The sequence below is a fragment of the Aquarana catesbeiana genome, linkage group LG08 (genome assembly GCF_042186555.1).
Source record: "Aquarana catesbeiana isolate 2022-GZ linkage group LG08, ASM4218655v1, whole genome shotgun sequence".
NCBI classification, from domain to species: domain Eukaryota; kingdom Metazoa; phylum Chordata; class Amphibia; order Anura; family Ranidae; genus Aquarana; species Aquarana catesbeiana.
This window is the reverse complement of record NC_133331.1, coordinates 5,660,282-5,684,950: the sequence shown is the minus strand read 5'-3', so window position 1 is coordinate 5,684,950 and position 24,669 is coordinate 5,660,282.

Sequence of the window (24,669 nt, the reverse complement as noted above, 5' to 3'; positions counted from 1 at the left end):
CCCAGGACAGAGCTTCTGTGAACAGAGGTGATTCCTTTTCAGGGATAATAACCAGTTATCTAATCAAAGTTATCGGAAGCAGGTGAATCGCTGCAACCAGCATATAGCATTAACCATAGGTATATAGATGCACACCAGTAAATACATAATACAAGCTTTATTTAAGAAAAGATTAATAATAGTACATACATCCAATGTACAAACATGTATTATCAGCAAAGTGCCCAACAAAAGTCCTGGTGAAAATGTGAACATATACCCGGGTATATATAGTTACTAATATAGAGATACTTCCAGGTGAATGTTGTAACAAAAATCCAGTTGCAGGGGCCCCTGAAGCTGATCACGAATCCATCTTTGTGTTGGAGACCCAATGACAAGATCAGCAGTGATGGGGAGATTCTCCAACCATTGTCCAACCAGCCTGGAACGCAGATTCTCACCAGCCGAAACCTTGGTGTAGCACTGGAACTCAGAGTCAGCCCCATCTACTCTGCATCTTAGTTTCTATTCTATCATGCAACCGGACCACTAACTAGCAGAAGCGGCTGTCGGATATGGTTATTGTTATAGGCTGGTTGCAGCAGCTCCTCTGCTCCCGATTACTTAGATTTCGGATTTCAGTACTGTGATGCATTGACTGACAATTACTCCGTCATACAACACTGTACCCTAATTCATTTTATATCATTATTTTGAGACAGATAGAGCTCTCTTTGGGTGGTATTTAATAACTACTGTTTTTTTTTTTTTTAACAATATAAAGAAAAAATACCAAAAATCTCCTTATGTTCTAGTATAAACCATATCAATAAAAATGGCAGGATAGTACGAGTAACCCCAAAATTCCCCAAATTACCCCTTTTTGTAAAGTTTTCAAATTTTTTGCCAATAATCTGTGCATGCACGGCAGTGACTTCATCCTGCACCAGCCAATAAAGATTGCGGTAGACAACCACCCAGAAGAAGCTGGGAGAAGATGCCAGCTTTAGTACGAGACCTCACGGGCATTGAACCATTGGTAGACCAGCACCCAGAAGAAGCTGCATTCAATGCTCCAATGCTTCAACGGCATTGGACCGTTGAAGCAGAGGTAAGTATTTCAGACTTTAGTTTCACTTTAAACTGAAAGATCAACTCACCTCTAAATTGTGGGATGGAGGAACTTGACTGGCCTGCACAGAGTCCTAACCTCAACCCAATAGAACACCTTTGGGGTGAATTAGAGTGGAGACTGCGAGCCAGGCCTTCACGCCCAACATCAGTGCCTGACCTCACAAATGCTCTTCTGGAAGAATGGTCAAACATTCCCATAGACACCCTCCTAAACCTTGTGGACAGCCTTCCCAGAAGAGTTGAAGCTGTTAAAGCTGCAAAGGGTGGGCCAACTCAATATTGAACCCTACGGACGAAGACTGGGATACCATTAAAGTTCATGTGCGTGTAAAGGCAGGCGTCCCAATACTTTTGGTAATATAGTATATATGCCAAATCTTGTACTTTGTCACATGACTTCTCACATCACAATACCTCATTAGAAGGCAGAGCACATTTGCACCCCTGTCACAGGCTCTTCCATGACAGCTGTACTGGCATTCCCCATCCCTACTGATGGCACTGCACATGCAACACCTTCATCCCAGGTGGTCACATGACCACCCCCATCCCTAACGCATTGGTAACAAGGCTCATGATCACACATCAGAGGCTGAAGAGGGCACATAAGGGTGGCTCCATGGGAGCCTGCAAGGCAATGGATAGGCATCTGATAGGCAAGGCAATGGAGCCAATTTCATGACACCATGGTAAGCAGATGAAGTTGACCAAGTAACCTATCGGACTATAACTGATGAGATGCGTTCCTGTCCCACATTTGAACTGAGGAAGCCAATGACTAAATAATACTACCTACTGCTTTCGGTTTGCTCAGGTTCTAATTGTTTCAGATTGCTGAACGTTACATTACATCAGACCCATAGACCCATAGACCCAACACCCAACATGCTGATGTGTCTTCTTGTTTGGTGACAATGAACAGGAAATCATAAAGTGACTCGGGGAGAAAGATCTTACTCTCAATAAAGAGTCAGCTGACATCCCTGATGGCCATAGAGCCTCCATTCTCCTATTTTTGGGAAGTGGTCACACAGTTCTAATGTACTGACTATGGGAAATATTTCTGCTGAGACAAGCAAAGCGACTAAAAAGACAATTCCCTGTTATGGGCTCACCAGATATTTTTAGACCAACGTTATGCAAATCACCATCTAGATAAAATATTCTCTGGGCAGATGCCAATATTGAATGCAATACTGATTGTGATAGTTGGGTGGGTGGAGATATGGTTAGGCAGCTTAGAGTCTTTTTTTAGAGGGGAACTCCAAACAAAGCACAAAGGTCAATAATAAAGAAGAAGAAAAAGAAGAACCAATAGGAACAGAGGGGACATCATTTCAATTTTCAATTTTCAGACGATACGCTGTGTAGGTATACATAGTCCCAAGAACTGATTTATCTTCTAAACCAGTGGTCTCCAAACTGTGGGCATTGTTTCTATGCACCAACAATGGGGCATAAATCTTCCCAATGACACCAGTGATGAGGCACTATTCCTCCCTCAGATACCAATGATGGGGCACCATTCCTCCCACTGATACCAATGATGGGACACTATTCCTCCCTCTGATACCAATGATGGGGTACTATTCCTTCCACTAATACCAATGATGGGGCACTATTCCTCCCACTGATACCAATGATGGGGCACTATTCCTCCCACTGATACCAATGATGGGGCACTATTCCTCCCACTGATACCAATGATGGGACACTATTCCTCCCACTGATACCAATCATGGGGCACTATTCCTCCCACTGATACCAATGATGGGGCACTATTCCTCCCACTGATAGCAATGATGGGGCACTATTCCTCCCACTGATACCAATGATGGGGCACTATTCCTCCCACTGATACCAATGATGGGGCACTATTCCTTCCACTCACACCAATGATGGGGCACGATTCCTCCCACTGACACCAATGATGGGGCATTATTCCTCCTGTTCTCCAACCCTCTAGTTCAGCCTTTCTCAACCTTTTTTGAACTAACCAAGGTAATAACACAATTCATCATACATGTAGGTGGAGGATAGGGTAGTGTGGTGGAAGTCACATCCTCCATGTTTTCCATCCTAGTTGGGCACCAAGCAAGGGTCATATAAAAAGGCCTTGCCTGGGTTGAGTTTGTCTAGGCACCTTTAACAGAATCACTCTACAGTACCTTATACATGGGGTACCTTTACTCTTGTGCTGTTTTCATCAATGCCCTGGGACAAGGCTGAGGATGCCATAGGGCAGTGATGGGGAACCTCGGCACTCCAGATGTTTTGGAACTACATTTCTCATGATGCTCATGCACTCTGCAGTGTAGTTGAGCATCATGGGAAATGTAGTTTCAAAACATCGGTGGTTTAGGGGAATACTCAACCTTAAGGTAGGCCTCTGCTTTAAAGCTGAACATACACCGTGTACACTTGCACCATAACTGTTCTCCAGTTAACTCTCGGGTCGCTGTGACAAAGTACACCTTTTCTGTAACTTGCAATTGGGAGGGACACGCTCAGCCTTGTCCACATCCACCTGTTCAGCGTTTTCCACTTCCATTCTCCAGTAGCAGAGTGGGCCTCGCAGTGCACTCCTCACGTGCGCTTGACCTAACTCTTGAACTTCTGAACCTCTGTACAGAATGGGAACCTCTGTGGCACAAATGCACTCCCGTTGCTCTGGGGGACAGACCGCTGGCGGAAGGAGTGCCGACAACATCTCCCTCGTTGCTAGAGGCTGTTCCACCTGCAGCAGGTACACGCTACTGACAGGCTGCTCATTAGGCTTCCATTAACCTAGGTAACCACTCGTGTCTTCACACCGTATTACTCTTGTACTGATATAACCATAGGATGGTGCCCAGTGGCGTTGCTAGGGGGGGGGCGGGGGGGGGGGGGTCCGCACCCGGGTGATACCCACCAGAGCGTGACACCATGCTGAGACTGGCAGTCTGACACCAGCACCGCGGCTACCCTTGCAGATCTCCTCACCTGCATGCGATGTGCGGGGAGAGTGAGGGAGGAGCGAGTGAGGCAGCGACAGAGGTGCCCAGAGTCTGACACTGTCCAACACGCAGCAATCATCTCTCTCCCCACCGGCTGCACCCACTGCAGACTGGACTATAGCCACCTCCTGAGGAGCCGAGGAGGAAGAGGGACAGTGCGCTACAGTACCTGCCTGGGCCAAGGTATTGCAGAGGAGGGGGACATTTATGTTGCCAGGAGAGTCATTTTAGGGAGGGGGGTTTGAGAATATGTGCTAGGGGCGCTTTGTTTTGGGTTAGAAATGACTTGTGCTATAAGGAGGGGGGCAGATTTGAAGTTTAGCTCCCCCGGCACAATTCCTCTCCCCTTCCAAAGCACTCCCTAGCATATGTCCTCTAACCCTCCCCCAAAATCAAAGATCCCATCCCAGCTCCATCCATCCCTCCCGATCCCATCCCGGCTTCATCCACCACCACCATCCCATCCCAGCTCTATCCATCCCCCTGATCCCATCCCTGCTCCAACCAACCCCCCGATCCCATCCAAGCTCTATCCACCACCCAATCCCGGCTCCATTCACAACCTGATCCCATCTTGGCTCTATCCATTCCCCTGATCCCATCTTGGCTCCATCCAACCCCAGGATCCTATTCCAGCTCCATCCACCCCCCCGATCACATCCCGGCTCCATCCACCACCCCATCCCAGCTCCATCTATTCCCCTGATTCCATCCCGGTTCCATCCACTCCCCAGATTCCACCCCGGCTCCATCCATTCCCCTAATCCCATCCTGGCTCCATCCACTCCCCTGATCCCATCCTGGCTCCATCCATCCCCCTGATCCTATTCCAGCTCCATCCACCCCCCTGATCACCTCCCAGCTCCATCCACCACCCCATTCCAGATCCATCCATTCCCCTGACTCCATTCCAGCTCCATCCAATCCCCAGATTCCATCCTAACTCCATCCATTCCCCAGATTCCATCCCGGCTCCATCCATTCCCCTGATTCCATCCCAGCTCCATTCATTCCCCTGATTCCATCCCGGCTCCATACATTCCCCGGGGGGGGGTGACATGTTTTACTGCACCAGGTGACACCAACCCTAGTGACGCCACTGATGGTGCCGGTTACTTGCATTAAACCTCCTTTAGTAACTTCAGACCAGGCGGGAACAAGGTTTCAAGGCTTGAAAAAACACTAAAAGGCATAACAAAGTCCAACATTCAGAGACATAATTCCTTCCTATATACGTAACCCTAATTCAGGCTATGTGCTGCCCTAGTAACCTGCAACGGTTGTGTCCATGTAAATTCAGGGTCCATCAAAAGCATTCTCCAGTAGCTGGTGTTTTTGGGGTGAACCCAAAGTTCTGATGACTTTATATCCAGGTAGTAGTGAGAGACATTCTTCTGCTCCTAATGGGTGCTGTCCTCCATCTCTCTCTCTTACGTGCATCAGGTCTCTCTTTCTCTCTTACCCACTATGAGCCCTGGACTCCCCTCTTGGGGCTCTTTGCCAGGAGACTCTCTCCCTCTCTCTCTTCCTATGCTTACCCGACCACTGTCCCTCTTTTATAATACAGGATCAATGGGTTTAACCCAGAGGAAAAACCCGCCAAAAGACCAAAGGACTGGGAAAGCATTAACTCCTTCCCTCTAGTCCAAGACAGCACCTAACTGGCTATATGCAACTCGCTTACATGCAGGGTGATTAGTAACGAGGACTAGGCGTAACATGACATTTGGCATCCAGATCAGCATAAACAGTAGCAAGGTCATCTAAAGTGCAACAGTAAGCGGTAATAAAGTTTGCTTTACCGAACATAAGAACTATACTGCGAACATGCATTGATGGTGACTGTGGTAGACATAGACCGACCGGATGTGCACTGTCCATAGGAATGGAGGAAATGGAAGAAAGGAACAGAGGGGACTTGCAGGAAGGAAGGGGGCAGTCCTTTATGTTGTTCTTCTGCCGGCTGTCATGGAGGCCCTTAAGGAAGCATTGACGCACTTAATGACAGTTATAGTAAACCAGCATGCAGTATCGTTGGTAAAGATGCAGTATAGGTGCAATAAACATGCAGTAAAGGTGCAGTATAGGTGTAGTACAGGTGCAGTATACTTAATGTACTGCCTCCAGTAACTCCTTGCTAGCAGTGTGAACAATGGGCAGTCCCACCAGTCAATGTGGTGCAATGGTAAACTTTTGCTTAAGTCTCTCCCCAGTATGCCTCCAGAGATTCAGCGGGTGGGAAGTAGAGTGTGAGAGGATGTTCTGGTCTCCCTGCGGCAACAGTCGCTGGGGTCTGTGCTGCACTGCCTCGGGTGGCCTCTCAAAAGTCTGGTCAGCATCAGGGGTGGACTGACAACTCATGGGGCCTGGGCAATAGAAGATCATCGGGCCCCCATGTGTCCCCGCCCACACGCAAGCCACACCTACACAAAGCCCCATCTACATAAATCATGGGGCACACAGTAAGGCAAATCACATGGCACACAGCAGGGCATGGGGCACATCACAGGTCATGGGGCACACAGCAGGGCACGTCATGAGGCTCAGGGCACATCAAGGGGTACACAGCAGGGCACAACACAGGGCATGGGGCACACAGTAGGGCACATCACAGGGCACACAGGAGGGCACATTAGAGGGTACACAGCAGGGCACTGAACATAGGGCACATCACAGGGCACACAGTAGGGCACATCACAGGGCACATCAGGGAGTACAGGGCAAAGGGCATGGGGCACACAATAGGACACATCAAGGGGCACACAGCAGGGTTTATTATGCTGTACACAGCAGGGAACATTATTGAGCACAGCATGGTGGATCACAGGGGGCACAGGGCACATCAGGGGGTACACAGCAGGGCATTGGGCACACAGTTGGCACATCAAGGGGTACACAGCAGGGCACCTCACAGGGCACATCAGGCGGTACACAGCAGGGCACATCAGGAGGTACCCAGCAGGGCATGTGGCACATCACATGGAATGTGACACATAGTAGGGCACACACCAGAGCACAGGGCACATAGTAGGGCACATCCCAGGGCACATCTATGGGGACAGAGCACATTAGGCGGTACACAGCAGGACACATCACAGGGCATGGGGCACACATCACAAGGCATGTGGCACACAGTAGGGTACATCAGGGGGTAAACAGCAAAGCATGGGGCACATCACAGGACATGGGACACATTGGGGAGTACACAGCAAGGCACAGAGCACATCACAGGGCAAGGGGCACACAGTAGGTCACAGAGGGACACTGTGGGTGAATGGAGGGCACAGGTGGACACTGTTGAGTATCATGAGGCCTTCTGCGGTCCTGTTGGGCCCCGGGTCCCCTACATCTGTACTGGCTGCGTGCAGCCCGCTCCCCCCCCCCACAATGGCGGCCATGGTCCCTCCAGACTCCAGTAAAAAATACCTCTCATAGCTGCTCCCCACCGGCCCCTCGTCTCTTCTCGTCCGTCCCAGGTGATGTCATGCACAAGCACCTAGGGTGGACAGGAGGGAAGGAGGGGCCGGCGGGGAGCAGCGCGCTGTGAGAGGTATTATTACAATAGCTTCCCTGCTGGACTGTATGTGTTGCGGAGCTTCTCACGGGCCCCCTAACAGCCTGGGCCCTCGGGCACTGTGGTGAGTCAGTCCGCCCCTGGTCAGCATGGAGCAGATGTGCTCTCATCGGTTCTAACAGGGCCATAAGGAAACAGTCTGTACAACAGTCTGGCATAAGCTTTTCCACCACGCCCCCCTCTGCCTCGGGGTGCTCTTGGGAATTACAGTGCAAAAAGCCCACGAGTCCCATTCTATGGATGCTTTCTTGGACTTTAATTCCCGTTATCCTCAGTGCTCTGCAAAGGAATCCATAGACTTTCCTGGCTATAGTTCTCCCTCTGCTGACTGAAGGCGGTACTGCAGCAGCATTCCAGCATAATAGCAGGAAGTGAAAGTAAACTGATTGTAAAGAGGGAAACGTCTCCTTCTCCATATTATTATTATTATTATTATTATCATTATTATACAGGATTTATATAGTGCCAACAGTTCATGCAGAGTTTTACAATAAAAAGGGGGACAGTACAATTACAATACAGTTCAATCAAACAGAATAGGAGGGACTTGCTCATGGAGCTTACAATCTAAAGGAATCTAATCTCCATATTCCTGTAGTCCATCATCTGGCTACATATATACTGTATATATACAGTATCTATCTATCTATCTATCTATCTATCTATCTATCTATCTATCTATCTATCTATCTATCTATCTATCTATCTATCTATCTCTCTCTATCTATCTATCTATCTATCTATCTATCTATCTATCTATCTATGTAAATAAATCTCTTTTTTACCTTTATCTACTTACCCTCTGGAAGGTTTTACTCCTCTTCATGACCAGGCCATTTTTTGCAATACGGCACTGCGTTATTTTAACTGACAATTGCGCGGTCTTGCGACGCTGCACCCAAATAAAATTGACGTGCTTTTTTTCCCCCACAAATAGAACTTTCTTTTGGTGGTATTTGATCACCTAAATGAAAACAGCTGCAACCAATATAAATGCTCCCACACTGTAAAAAATAAGTGAAAAATGTAGACATATAAATGTGAACAATTGGTGCGCTACTATCAAAACAAAATTAAATGCACAGTGCTATATAAATAAATAGATAAGTGCAATGTGGAGATAAGTGCAATGTAAAAATAATAAATGAGTATAATGTGTTAAATAGGCACCTTCATATATAACTTGAATAGCAAAAAATGGGTAGTAACCTTCAAATGTGTCCGCTGAGAAGATGACAAATACAATAAAACCACACTGCTTAGGATGTTAATATGCACTTCCAAATAAACCTGGCGCAAGAAATCTCTATGCAGGAAATCTCTATATACTGCACATACAAATGCCGACCAGTTGTTTCAATCAGTGGATTAGGTAGTAAAAAAAACCCTCCTTGTTCGCTCCTAGAATGTCCTTTTCTCAATCCCCAGGATCTGGTAGCTGTTACTATTATCCCAGGATACCGATCTCAAATGAAAAAAAGGAAACAAAACCCATTGCGCAAAACACTGTATTAAACAGACTATTTGGGTAAGTATCAACAGATCCACTCACATGTATCCAGCTTCAACTGAATACGTGTATAATCAGTCAGGCTCGTAGGCTCACAAGCATACTCCTCCTCAGTTCACCTCCGTGCTATTCCGAGCACTGGGGTGACGTCACTGGCTCCTCCTCCCGACGCGTTGCGTCACAGGTCACGCGACTTTCTCAAGGGAGATTAACTTGAGAAAGTCGCGTGACCTGTGACGCAACGTGTCGGCAGGGGGAGCCAGTGACGTCCCCCTAGTGCTCGGAATAGCACGGAGGTGAAGTGAGGAGGAGTATGCTTGTGAGCCTACGATCCTGACTGATTATACACGCTCTGTGACATGTGGTACTGCACACCCCAGAGGCTTGAATCCTGCTCACAAATCGAGTCAGAATAAAAAAAAAAGAAACAGCTCGTATGGCGAAACGCTTGTAAACCGCGTTACCCGCAATCCAAGGTTTTACTGTATATGTATTGTGGTCGGCAAGTGGAGGTGACACTCTGGTGACTTCCATCATCCAATCGCGTGCAAGCAAAGAAAATGCTGTATTTTTATTTTCCTCGCATCTAATTGGGTATTCTTCGCAAAGTGAAAATTCATCACATTCCCTAAGCTTGGGGGAGGGGAAATTTTGCAAAAGTGCAAATTTGCTTGCAAAGCGAACAGCCGTTTTGCCGCTAGTAAATCAGCCCCACTGTCTGTGTGTTTAGGTTTGATTAAAAAAAAAAAATAAAATGCACACTATTGTTTCTGGGCTCAATGACGGTTGCAAAAAAATAAATAACATCCACACACAGGTTCTATTTATAAAATATCCGTTGCATAAATGTCAGAAACATTTGCGCAACTTGTTTACGAAACGTCCCGTATTTTTCCTAAGAGATCATCGCCGTTATAGAAGAGAGCCGCCAAAACGCAGTAAAGTTTCCTTAAATAGCACAACGAGAAAACTATACTGCATTATGGCCACTAGATGGCGCTGACGATGCAGGACATTTCATTGCTTCTGACACATTGGGTATCTTGATGACTGTCAGGAGTGGGAGGATTTATTCTGGGTTTCTTTCTGATGGTGACCATGGCAATGACAAGAAATATACAGCTGAAATAAAAAAAAAAAATATATATATATATATATTTTTTTTCTATTTTGGGCCAGTTTGTCTTTGATAATAATATTAATAAAAAAAAAAAGTCAGGAGATATCCATTAGCATAGTTTTGCTTCCGCACAGCAGCGGCGGCACCCCGATTTATTATTGTTTGAATCATGTCAGTGTCAGGCCTCATCCACACTGAACGTTTTTAACCTCTTGACCTCCGGAAGATTTAGGCGGCATTCACACCTGAGCGTAGCGTCTTTGAGCGTTTTCCAGCATTTTATGTGCGTTTTTATGTGCGATTTTCACGTGCACGTTTTTGAGCTTTGGCGTTTTTTTTTATTATTAGCCAATAGAGAAAACTATCATCTGTTGCATCATTTGTTGCTAGGTATTTTTTTTTTTTAGCTTTTCCATTAGCTTTTATTTCTTTTTCAATTATTATTATTCATTTATTATTTTATTTTTTTCGTTAGGGTAACAGGTTAGAGTTAAGGTTAGGGTTAGGGTTAGGATTATGGGTTAGTTATTTATTTACTATTACTTAGTATTCATTTATTGTATTTACTTATTTTTTATTAATGATTATTTTTTTTATTTAAGTATAGTAATAGTATTTAATTATTATTAGTAGTAGTATTAACACCTTAACCCTAACAAAAAAAAAAACAAAAAAAAAACAAACAAAAAAATAAACGCCTATGTCAGGAAGCTAGTTCAGCTAATTCTAATTCTCATACAGCTAATGCAATTTTTTTCTGCAGCTACTGCTCATTCCCTAATGCTCATTCGCTAAAACAAACTCTCATGCAGCTAATGCAAATTAGTATTAGCTGAATTAGCTCCCTGACAAAGGGTTGTGTATTTTTTGTTAGGGTTAATGTGTTAATACTACTACTACTAATAATAATAATTAATGTTTGCATAAATGTAAAATAAATGCACAAATAAATAAAAATAATCATAAACAAATAATAAATCAATTCAATAAATGAATACTAAGTAATAGTAAATAAATAATTAACCTCCAACCCTTAAAAAAAAAAACTAAACACCCTAACCCTAACACATAATAAATAGATAAATTACTATTATTATTATTATTAGGGTTGCACCGATACCACTTTTTTTTAAGACCGAGTACAAGTACCGATACTTTTTTTGAAGTACTGGCCTGTGCCATTTACCGCACTAATATGTGGCACTGATGAGGTGTGGACTGTGTCAGTAGTTTTTTTTATTCTACATTTTTTTTTACAATTTTATTTTTTACAATTTTTTAAAATTATTTTCACAATTTGACCTTTAATTATTTATAATTCTCTCTTTTTTTTTTTTACTTTTTATTTAATTTTTTATTTTATCAGAACTGTTGGTGGGGGTGGGGGGGGGGGGTGGGCTTTGGTGAGATATCAGGGGTCTAAGAGCCCTTTCACACTGGGGCGGTTTGCAGGCGGTATTGCGCTAATAATAGCGCCTGCAAACTGACCCGAAAGTGCCGCTGCTTTTATTCCGGTGTGAAAGCCCCGAGGGCTCTCACACTGGTGCGGTGCGCTGGCAGGACGGGAAAAAAAGTCCTGCTAGCAGCATCTTCAGAGCGGTGAAGGAGCGGAGTGTATACCGCTCCTTCATCGCTCCTGCCCATTGAAATCAATGGGACGGCGCGGCTATACCGCCGGCAAAGCGCCTCTGCAGAGGCGCTTTGCGGTAGTATTTAACCCTTTCTCTGCCGCTAGCGGGGGTAAAACCACCCCGCTAGCGGCCGCATACCGACGGTAAAACGCCACTAATAATAGCGGCGTTTTACCGCTGACGCCGCCCCCGCCCCAGTGTGAAAGGGCTCTAAACAGACCCCTGACATCTCCCGTTTTAGACAGGGAAAGGGACTGAGGACACAGATTCCCCAGTCCCTTTCTCTGCAGCCTCAGCTGCACTGAAGATGAACAGAGAGGAGACAGAGGCTCCTCTCCATTCATAAACTGAAGCATCGTAAAACACAGTGATAAATGGACAGTCGGTGATCACTGACTCGGTGCATTTAGAAAAGGAAGGAGCCGGTAAATGACAGATTTACCGGCTCCTTCCTCCGCTCTCCATCCTGACAGATATGGAAGGGGGACGGGGACTGGAGAAGGACCCACGGAATCTCAGAGGGGGATGCCTTCACATCCGGGCGGTGCGCTTGCGGGACGTTCAGAAAAGTCCCACAAGCAGCATCTTTGGGGCGGGTTGGGATTGCTGTATACAGCGCTCCCAAAACGCCTCTGCCCATTGCAATGAATGGGCAGCACTTCAGAAGTGCCACAACGCGGGTTTAAAAGCGCCCCACTAGCAGCCCGAAAAGCATCGCAAAAGCGACACTTAAGCAGCGGTAAAGCGCCGCTAAGACGATCAGTGCTTTACCACTAATGGCCCGCGCTTTCAGTGTGAAAGCAGCCTAGTTCATGTGCGTGTGAAGGCGGGCGTCCCAATACTTTTGACAATATAGTGTAGTTGTGAACAGAGCATTTGTATGTAGTGAGCAATCATTCCTTTTTCTGGTTCAATGCCTCGGAAGACCAGTCATCATTTGACATGAATACAGGACAGGCTCTTCTGGTTGTGAAGAAAACTAAATGACAGAGATGTGTTCTCAGTTCCTCTTATGTCCTTAGGTCACATGGGATGGTTTACGAAATCTGGTGGGAATTTTTGTTTCTGCACGAAGAATGGAACCGACCACAACCACACTTTTTTCTGCTGCACTGTCTGGGATGTGGCCATCATTAAAAAGAACCATTCATACTTGAACTATACCAGAACTGTAAGATTTAGTCTTAAAGGATCGGTCCGGCCAAAGCCAACATTGTAATGTACGATATGGTAGATGCTGGAGATTCCTTATATCTCTTGGGGACTATATTGGCAAGATTGCGGCACAACTGCCGTGCCCATTATAGGGGCTTCCCTGTCTCTCTGCTGGATTTATTACATACAGGTGATACTCGAAAAATTAGAATATCGTGCAAAAGTTCATTTTATTTCACTAATACAACTTAAAAGGTGAAACTAATATATGAGTTAGAATCATTACATGCAAAGCAAGATAGTTCAAGCCGTGATTTTCCATAAATGTGATGATTGTGGCTTACAGCTCATGAAAACCCCAAATCCAAAATCTCAGAAAATTTGAATATTACATGCAATCAATAAAACAAGGATTGTACATAGAACAATATCGGACCTCTGAAAAGTATTTGGTTTGGGCCCCTTTTGCACCAATCACTGCCTCAATGTGGTGTGGTATGGAAGCTATCAGCCTGTGGCACTGCTGAGGTGTTATGGAAGACCAGGATGCTTCAATAGCGGCCTTCAGCTCTTCTGCATTGTTCGGACTCATGTCTCTCATCTTTCTCTTGGCAATGCTCCATAGATTCTCTATGGGGTTCAGGTCAGGCGAGTTTGCTGGCCAATCAAGCACAGTAATCCCACGGTCATTGAACCAGCTTTTGGTGCTTTTGGCAGTGTGGGCAGGTGCCAAGTCCTGCTGGAAAATGAAGTCAGCATCCCCATAGAACTCATCTGCGGAAGGAAGAATGAAGTGCTCCAAAATCTCCTCCTGGTAGACGGCTGTTTTGACCCTGGACCTAATGAAGCACAGCGGACCAACACCAGCAGATGACACGGCTCCCCAAATCAACACAGACTGGAAACTTCACACTGGACTTCAAGCATCTTACAGTGTGTGCCTCTCTATTCTTCCTCCATACTCTGGCTCCTTCGTTTCCTAATGAGATGCAAAATGTTCTCTCGTCAGAAAAGAGGACTTTGGACCACTGAGCAACAGATCAGGTCTGTTTTTCTTTAGCCCAGGTAAGACGCTTCTGACGTTGTTTGTTGTTCAGGAGTGGCTTGACAAGAGGAATACCACATTTGAAGCCCATGTCCAGGATCCAATGTGTCTGGTGGCTCTTGATGCCTCCAGCCTCAGTCCTCTCCTTGTGAAAGTCCCCAACACTTTTGAATGGCCTTTTCCTGACAATCCTCTCCAGGCTGCGGTCATCCCTGGTGCTTGGGCACCTTTTTCTTCCACATAACTTTCTATTAATGTGCTTTGATACAGCACTTTGGGAACATCCAACTTCTTTTGCAATTACCTTTTGAGGCTTTCTCTCCTTATGGAGGGTATCAATGATGGATTTCTGCACAACTGTCAGGTCAGCCGTCTTTCCCATGATTGTGATTCCTACTGAACTCGACTGAGAGACCATTTAAAGGCTCAGGAACCCTTTTCAGGTGTTATGGCTTAATTAGCTGATTAGAGTGGGACACTTTGAGCCTAGAATATTCCACCTTTTCACAATATTCCAACTTTCTGAGATTTTGGATTTGGGGTTTTCATGAGCTGTAAGCCATAATCAGCACAATTATGACAAATCACGGCTTGAACTATCTTGCTTTGCATGAAATGAGTCTATCTCATATATTAGTTTCACCTTTTAAGTTGCATTAGTGAAATAAATGAACTTTTGCACGATATTCTAATTTTTCGAGTATCACCTGTATTTTCTATTATGGAGAATGTAGCGGGAGGAGTTGGGACACCCAAAACCTCCAGTTGGACAGAAATAATCAGGTAATCTGGCAGAGAGATCTCACTACTGGAACATCCAAGACATTGAAGAATCCAGAAGCTGACTCTGCCCATCATGCTCCACCTATAATAAACATAACTTTTGGATGGAATACCTAATAGTACTGGACCAGAGAGTGCAGGTTATGTCCAGCACCTTGTAGTATTGAACTGGGAAGTTTGTAACCTCATAGCACTGAACTGATGAGCTCAGGGTCAGTCTGGTACCTTATAGTCCTGGACTGGTGAGTTCAGGGTCATCCTGGGACTTTATAGAGCAATAGATAGATGCTGTCACGTACCTGAGAGGAGACTGAAATGACGAGGTTGGCCTCTCTTGTATCTCCACTGGAAGTGGAACAGACGGCGCCGAGGTACTTTCAGTAGGAGATGCGGTCCAAGGTAACCATCAGTCAGGAGCAGTAGTCCACCGAGGTTAAAGAAGCACTCCACTTGCGATGCAGGGCCAGGATGTGTGCCTGGTCAGAGTTCTCAGCAGACTTGCAGCATGGACACTCAGCAGGGTGGAAAACTGCAACAACAGATGGCTAGGTAGATACTGGAATGGGTTGGAAAGCCAAGTTCAGATACAGAAGTGTGGTCACAGGATTAGCCAGGATCAGCAACAGGTGGGCAGCAAGGTACGAAATCAAGAGTAGAAGCCAAAGTCAGGAACGAGCCGGGTCAGGTACTAGCGACAAGACAAAAGCGGGATACGAGATCAGGTCAGGAGTACGCTGGGTCAGCAACCAATGGAACACACTGGAAGAACGCAAGACACAGGGAACAGCTGAAGACCAGTCAGCATTTGAGCACAGGCAGGAGCAGCCTTAAATAGTCCGTCTGGCGCCAACATGATTCCCATGCGCATTCCAGATTGCCATTCTGTGGATATTTATGCACGCATGCGCATTTCTATTAGGCAGACGTCTTACAGAAATTCCCTGACAGATGCAAGTTCAGCCTTAAGTCTAATAATACCAGACCAGTGAATACAGGATCAGTCCATTACCCTACTGTCCTGGCCTGTAATGTGTAGGGTCAGTCTGGTACCTTATATTATCGAAACTGGTGAGCTTAGGGTCAGTTCAGTACCTCATAGTAGTAGACTAATGACTGCAAGGTCAGCCTAGTACAGCACTGAGTAGTGCAGGGTCAGCTTGGCAACTTACAGTCCTGTACTGGTGAGTGCAAGGTCAGTGTGGTACCCCTATATTACAGGGGCGGATCCAGAGTCTAGTCTCGGGAGGGGCACTGCCAGAAAATACGTTTTTTGGGGGGAATTTATCAGGGAAATGGCTGGTGTTGGCGCTTCAATCATCACAGCACCATGGTTGTTATGGTGTCAGGATGATTGAAGCGCATTATTTCTATTATTACATTGTTGTATAAAATGAAATAGTTCAACTCACCATAATGCAGAATCAGTGGGAGCCCCGAGTGTGTCACTTGCCACGTTGCCTGCCACCAGATGCGGATTGTCACCTGCCATGTCACCTGCCCCCAGATGTGGATTGTCACTTTCCTGCTACAATTGTCACTTGCCACATCACCTGCCACCAGATGCAGATTGTCACTTGCCTGCTACAATTGTCACTTGCCACGTCACCTGCCACCAGATGCGGTTTGTCACTTGTCACGTCACCTGCCACCAGATGCGGATTGTCACTTGCCAAGTCACCTGCCCCCAATTGCGGATTTTCACTTGCCTGCTACAATTGTCACTTGCCACGTCACCTGCCACCAGATGCGGATTGTCACGTCACCTGCCACCAGATGCGGATTGTCACTTGCCACGTCACCTTGCCACCAGATGCGGATTGTCACGTCGCCTGCCACACATTGCAGATTGTCATTTGCCACGTCACCTGCCACCAGATGCTGAGTGTCACTTGCCATGTCCCCTGCCACCAGATGCAGATTGTCACTTGCCACGTCGCCTGCCACCAGATGCAGATTGTCACTTGCCATGTCACCTGCCACCAGATGCGGATTGTCACTTGCCACGTCACCTTGCCACCAGATGCGGATTGTCACGTCACATGCAACACATTGTGGATTGTCACTTGCCATGTCGCCTGCCACCAGATGCAGATTGTCACTTGCCACATCGCCTGCCACCAGATGAAGATTGTCATTTGCCACGTCATCTGCCACACGTTGCGGATTGTCACTTGCCTGCTACAATTGCCACTTTCTGTTTCCCAGAGGGTGAGGCAGCAGATTACCAGTCAGGCAGCAGAGAGTTGATGTAATCTCTCTGCTGCCCGTAGCTGCCTGCACAGTGAAGGCGGAACTGGAGGGATGCAGGACAGGCGGTGAGAGATTATGTCATCTCTCTGCTCCCCCGCCCGCCGGCTCCCTGATTGGCCAGCAGCCCGGCCGCTCTCTGACTCTCACCCGCCCACTCTCTCAGACTGTCACCAGCCCGGCCGGCCGCTCTCTCACCCGCCCACTCTCTCAGACTGTCACCCGCCCGGCCGTCCGCTCTCTCTCCCGCGGAGCCAGCCGCCTGCCCTCTCACCAGCATTCTCGGAGGGGGCAATTGCCACGTTGCCCCCCCCTGGATCCGCCCCTGCTATAGTACTGGGTTGGGTAGTGCAGGTTGATCTTGTTGCTTATAATACTGACTGGCCAATCTAGTTACTCATAGTTCTGGTCACACCCCTAGATTCCCTTCACTTTGATCACACCCCCAGATCCCCCATCAGATCCCTCCACTCTGATTACACATCCAGATCCCCCCCAGATCCCTCTACTCTGATCACCCCCCCCAGATGTCTTCCACTCTGATCACACCTCCAGATCCCCCACCAGATTCTTCCACTCTGATCACACCTCCCGATCCCCCCCAGATCCCTCTACTCTGATCACCCCCCCAGATGTCTTCCACTCTAATCACACCTCCAGATCCCCCACCAGATTCTTACACTCTGATCACACCTCCAGATCTCTCCACCAGATCCCTCCACTCCGATCGTACCCCCAGATACCCCATCAGATCCCTCCACTCTGATTACACATCCAGATCCCCCCGAGATCCCTCTACTCTGATCAACCCTCCCAGATGTCATCCACTCTGATCACACCTCCAGATCCCCCACCATATTCTTACACTCGGTCACACCTACAGATCCCTCCACTCTGATCGCACCCCCAGATACCCCACCAGATCCCTCCACTCTGATCACACCTCCAGATCCACCACCAGATTCTTACACTCTGATCACACCTACAGATCCCTCCACTCTGATCGCACCCCCAGATACCCCACCAGATCCCTCCACTCCGATCACACCCCCAGATACCCCACCAGATACCTCCACTCTGATCGCACCCCCAGATACCCCACCAGATCCCTCCACTCTGATCACACCTCCAGATCCCCCACCAAATCCCTCCACTCTGATCACACCCCAGATCCCCCACCAGATTCTTCTACTCTGATCACACCTCCAGATCCCTCCACTCTGATCACACCTCCAGATCCCCCACCAGATTCTTCCACTCTGATCACACCTCCAGATCCCCCCCAGATCCCTCTACTCTGATCACCCCCCCAGATGTCTTCCACTCTAATCACACCTCCAGATCCCCCACCAGATTCTTACACTCTGATCACACCTCCAGATCTCTCCACCAGATCCCTCCACTCCGATCGCACCCCCAGATACCCCATCAGATCCCTCCACTCTGATTACACATCCAGATCCCCCCGAGATCCCTCTACTCTGATCAACCCTCCCAGATGTCGTCCACTCTGATCACACCTCCAGATCCCCCACCATATTCTTACACTTGGTCACACCTACAGATCCCTCCACTCTGATCGCACCCCCAGATACCCCACCAGATCCCTCCACTCTGATCACACCTCCAGATCCACCACCAGATTCTTACACTCTGATCACACCTACAGATCCCTCCACTCTGATCGCACCCCCAGATACCCCACCAGATCCCTCCACTCCGATCACACCCCCAGATACCCCACCAGATACCTCCACTCTGATCGCACCCCCAGATACCCCACCAGATCCCTCCACTCTGATCACACCTCCAGATCCCCCACCAAATCCCTCCACTCTGATCACACCCCAGATCCCCCACCAGATTCTTCTACTCTGATCACACCTCCAGATCCCTCCACTCTGATCACACCCCAGATACCCCACCAGATCCCTTCACTCTGATAACACCCCAGATACCCCACCAGATCCCTCCACTCTGATCACCACTCCCAGATGTCTTCCACTCTAATCACACCTCCAGATCCCCCACCAGATGTCTTCCACTCTGATCACACCTACAGATCCCTCCACTCTGATCACACCCCAGATACCCCACCAGATCCCTTCACTCTGATCACACCCCCAGATACCCCACCAGATCCCTCCACTCTGATCACACCTCCAGATCCCCCACCAGATCCCTCTACTCTGATTACACCCCCAAAGGATCCCCCACCAGATCCCTCCACTCTGATCACACCTCCAGATCCCTCCACTCTGATCACACCTCCAGATCCCTCCACTCTGATCACACCCCCAGATATCCAACTAGATCCCTACACTCTGATCACAACCAGAGAAGATCCCCACCAGATCCCTCCACTCTGATCACACCTCCAGATTCCCTCTGCTCTGATCATGCCTCTAGATCCCACCACACTAATTACACACCCCAGATATCCTCTCCCCCATCACACACACAGTCCCCCACATCTCACTGGTCCTGCAGCATCAGGGACAGGAGGTGCTGCAGGACCGCTGGAATATCTCCAGCGGGATTTCCAGTGGTGGCGGCAGCTGCAGCAACCAGCGGGGAGCCTCCTCCACTGTGACCTCCTCCGCTGCCAGCACCCCCGGCCTGACACCCCCCCCCATCGCCCATGCACAGCATGGCACTCACTGCCTGCACACACTTGGGGTCTGTCCACCGATCCGCCCTCCCCTGCATGCTTGGATCCCTTCTCCCTACTGTCTTGGTGACAGCAGCTAAACAGCAGGTAAACTAAAACTCCACGCTGCGTCCTCACTCCAGGGATGTGCGGCAAGACGAGTGGCTGGTGAGGCACCCGCTAGTATCAGAGCCAGATACACACAGGTTACATATGCCACGATCGTTAGAGCGAGAGCAATAATTCTAGCACTAGGCCTCCTCTGTAACTCCAAACATGTAACCTGTAAACATTTTTACAGCGTTGCCTACGGAGATTTTCAAGTACTGAAGTTTGGCGCCATTCCACGAGCGTGTGCGACTTTAAAGCGTGACATGTTAGGTATCTATTTACTCGGCATAACATCATCTTTCACATTATATATATATATATATATATATATATATAATGTTTGGGTGTTCCGAGTAATTTTCTAGCAAAAAAAAATATGATTTTTACATGTAGGAGAGAAGTGTCAGAATTGACCTGGGTGGCAAGGATTTAATTACATCCCAACACATGCATATCATTCTCTCACTTTCTTTTAACTCTCATTAATATTTCCCTGCCTAAATTCTGCTTTCCTTATTTTGTTCAGATATCTTTTATATCTATCTTCTATGATCAGACGGGCAGCCACAGTGCTCATCCCATCTTCTCTCTCTGACACCATATAAAGTATTCTGTTTTAATTCTCATTTCTCTGTTTCTGACTCTAATAGTTGTAGTGCCTGACCCCAAATTCATCCCACAACTTAACATGAAAATGTCCCTTTCTGTCTAGTGTTAATGTCACCCTTCATCCATCCTGCTCACATAGATGTTAATTTAGCCGTTTACTCTGCATGATTCTTAGTCCCTGTGGACCCTGGTAACCCAATTACCCAATGTGGATCCCTGTCCACTTTAACCATTAATCTAGGGGCTCAGTATAGGCGGAACCGCACCTCCGGTTCATATATAGCGCTCCTCCTTGCGCTGGGCATTTTTGAGGGTCTCTTACCCTTCATTCCCTTACTTAATTCAATGCCCATAATGACTGGCCAGTCTTCTCTACATATGCCTATACCCTCTTGCCTCTAAACTACTTTATCTAGCAGATGTAGTACATATACCTGTGAACAGCACTATTCTTCCCTTTCTTATCTATAACACTCCGATGGACAATAGACAGGGACAACATAACATATAACCACCAATCAATACAGTTCCATTAAGGGGAGTAAAATAGGTACCCTTTGTCCCGAAAATGCCTTACCGATCAAGGTCAACTCAAATGTAAGTAAAAGGCTTACCTCAGCCGGGTGATTATCAGAAATTCCCGGATCATCTCAAGCTCCTCGCTTCGGATACTCAGGGTCACCTGGAATCCCCTCCTAAGGCAAAGCTCGCCATGCTGACTCGGTTAAATCGATGATAGGCAACTCCTATCCTCATATTGATTAGTTGGTTCCAAATTAATAATAACTACTGCAGTAGGGAACAGACACAAAAGATACGCTCAGCATCTTTCCAAATAACTGTTCTGCTTTATTATGACGCAATTGAAGGTTTTTATGCACATGATTACGTAGGTATCGCATTAATATTACAATTGTACGTTTATGGTAACAAGGGGCGTAACATAGGCAGGCTAATTCTAATCAGGACTCGAAAGAATGTAAACATTTACTGAAAACATTATTAGTGCTGTGTGCACAGTGAGGGCAGTGTGCAATACATACAAAATACAATACAATTATATACAGAACGTACAAATTTCCATTACATAAGTAATATACAAATAATTATTATATATCGTTTTTAAGATAATTTACTATATTTTCAAAATCTGTACTCAAGCAGGTGGCCTAACAGAGAAATGACTGAAGTTTGAAGTTATAACTTCCAACCAGTAATTTCACAGTAAATAGATAAATAACAAATTATTATGTTATAACATATCGAGCTTGTACCTTTTCAACAGCAGATTCTCATTCTCCCTCTGAACTGTGTGAGAAAAACCTGGGATTGTGGGTAAACCTTATACACATAAACACATGTATTTTCCTTCTAGTTAAGAGGGCGGGTCTGGAAGGGAGCATTTTGTCTTTTAGACACACCCCCTTCTATGACACTGCAGTGAGAGGCGTGCCTCCACTGCAGCATTTTTATTGGACAGCTTGAACCAATAGTGCTTTTCCATTGGTCCAAGGCTCCAAGCTGTCCATTGAGCTCAGTGCCTCTGATAAGAAGTGAGGAGAGGCACTGTGAGCTCATCCTTTCAGTCTTCTACAAACAGAGTGTGCCGGCTTGTATTTAAACTGGCTGCTCTCTATGTAGCTTCTGACAGGCTGCACAAGGAGCCCCGTATTCTCCGGAACCATAGATGATAGGAGCCCCATTTTGACCAGTGGTGGGGTAGGACTTTGGCTACCTACCCCCCCAAATTTGGGGTCTCTGTGACCCCCGGGTCGGCGAGCTATGACCCTCAAAGCTCGATCGTTTTTTTTTTTTTAATGTTATGAGGCTCTGCCTCACCTGCCTCCCCTGACTGTACGTCCCTGCCTCACTCCTACCAGACGCAGCATGGAGGTTGGAATCTGTCTGCTGCCTGGGCTGCCGGTGAGTTCAGAGATAAGAGCTCTGGTAATGGTTGTGGTACTTCAATAGGTTGATTTGAAGCACGTTGTTGAGCACAAGGACACTTTTAATATTTTGTATGAATTATAGAAGCACAGAGACACTTTATGTATTTATGAAATGGATATTTATTTAATTATTGTTCATCAGTTGGCAGAACAGTAACATTATTCTTATTATGAATGACACATTTATCTGATTGGTGATAATTGAAGCACTGAGTCACTATTTTCTTTCATGAGTTATATACAGTGAGGACGGAAAGTATTCAGACCCTCTTAAATTTTTCCCTCTTTGTTATATTGCAGCCAATTGCTAAAATCATTTAAGTTCATTTTTTTCCTCATTAATGTACACACAGCACCCCATATTGTACACACAGCACCCCATATTGTACACACAGCTCCCCATATTGTACACACAGCACCCCATATTGTACACACAGCACCCCATATTGTACACACAGCACCCCATATTGTACACACAGCCCCCCATATTGTACACACAGCACCCCATATTGTACACACAGCACCCCATATTGTACACACAGCACCCCATATTGACAGAAAAACACAGAATTGTTGACATTTTTGCAGATTTATTAAAAAATAAAAACTGAAATATCACATGGTCCTAAGTATTCAGACCCTTTGCTGTGACACTCATATATATAACTCAGGTGCTGTCCATTTCTTCTGATCATATTTGAGATGGTCCTACACAAAGGTGTGCACAGCCTATTGCATTAAGGTGTGCACCCCAAAGCTCAAACACACATGCATGTGCTGAGCGGCTTCATGTTCATTCACAAACTGAAGCCTAGTAAACACAGTTTACTAGGCTTCAGTTATGATTGAACACAGTGAGTGAGTGTGTGTGTTCCCTGTGTTCATTTAGAAAAGGAAGGGGCTGGTAAATGACATATTAATTAGCCCCCTTCTCCATCCTTAAGCATCCCCCACAGCAGCCAGGGGCGGCGGGGGGGAGAGAAGCCAGCAGCACTGCATTGGGGGGCATGCAACACAGAGGGGGCCCAGGCAGAAAGGGGAATCGGCACTGTACAGAGTGATTAGGGTGTGCCCAGGCACACCTGGCACATCCCCTGCGCACACCTATGGTTCTACACCTTCATTTGAGTCCAGCTGTGTTTGATTATACTGACTGGACTTGATTAGGAAAGCCACACACCTGTCTATATAAGACCTTACAGCTCACAGTGCATGTCAGAGCAAATGAGAATCATGAGGTCAAAGGAACTGCCTGAAGAGCTCAGAGACAGAATTGTGGCAAGGCACAGATCTGGCCATGGTTACAAAAAAAATTTCTGCTGCACTTAAGGCTCCTAAGAGCACAGTGGCCTCCATAATCCTTAAATGGAAGACGTTTGGGACGACAAGAATCCTTCCTAGAGCTGGCCGTCCGGCCAAACTGAGCGATCGGGGGAGAAGAGCCTTGGTGAGAGAGGTAAAGAAGAACCCAAAGATCACTGTGGCTGAACTCCAGAGATGCAGTTGGGAGATGGGAGAAAGTTGTAGAAAGTCAACCATCACTGCAGCCCTCCACCAGTCGGGGCTTTATGGCAGAGTGGCCCGACGGAAGCCTCTCCTCAGTGCAAGACACATGAAAGCCTGCATGGAGTTTACTAAAAAACACCTGAAGGACTCCAAGATGGTGAGAAATAAGATTCTCTGGTCTGATGAGACCAAGATAGAACTTTTTGGCCTTAATTCTAAGCGAAATGTGTGGAGAAAACCAGGTGCTGCTCATCACCTGTCCAATACAGTCCCAACAGTGAAGCATGGTGGTGGCAGCATCATGCTGTGGGGGTGTTTTTCAGCTGCAGAGACAGGACGACTGGTTGCAATCGAGGGAAAGATGAATGCGGGAATGCGGGATACAGGGATATCCTGGACGAAAACCTTCTCCAGAGTGCTCAGGACCTCAGACTGGGCCGAAGGTTTACCTTCCAACAAGACAATGACCCTAAGCACACAGCTAAAATAATGAAGGAGTGGCTTCACAACTCCGTGACTGTTCTTGAATGGCCCAGCCAGAGCCCTGACTTAAACCCAATTGAGCATCTCTGGAGAGACCTAAAAATGGCCGTCCACCAACATTTACCATCCAACCTGACAGAACTGGAGAGGATCTGCAAGGAGGAATGGCAGAGGATCCCCAAAT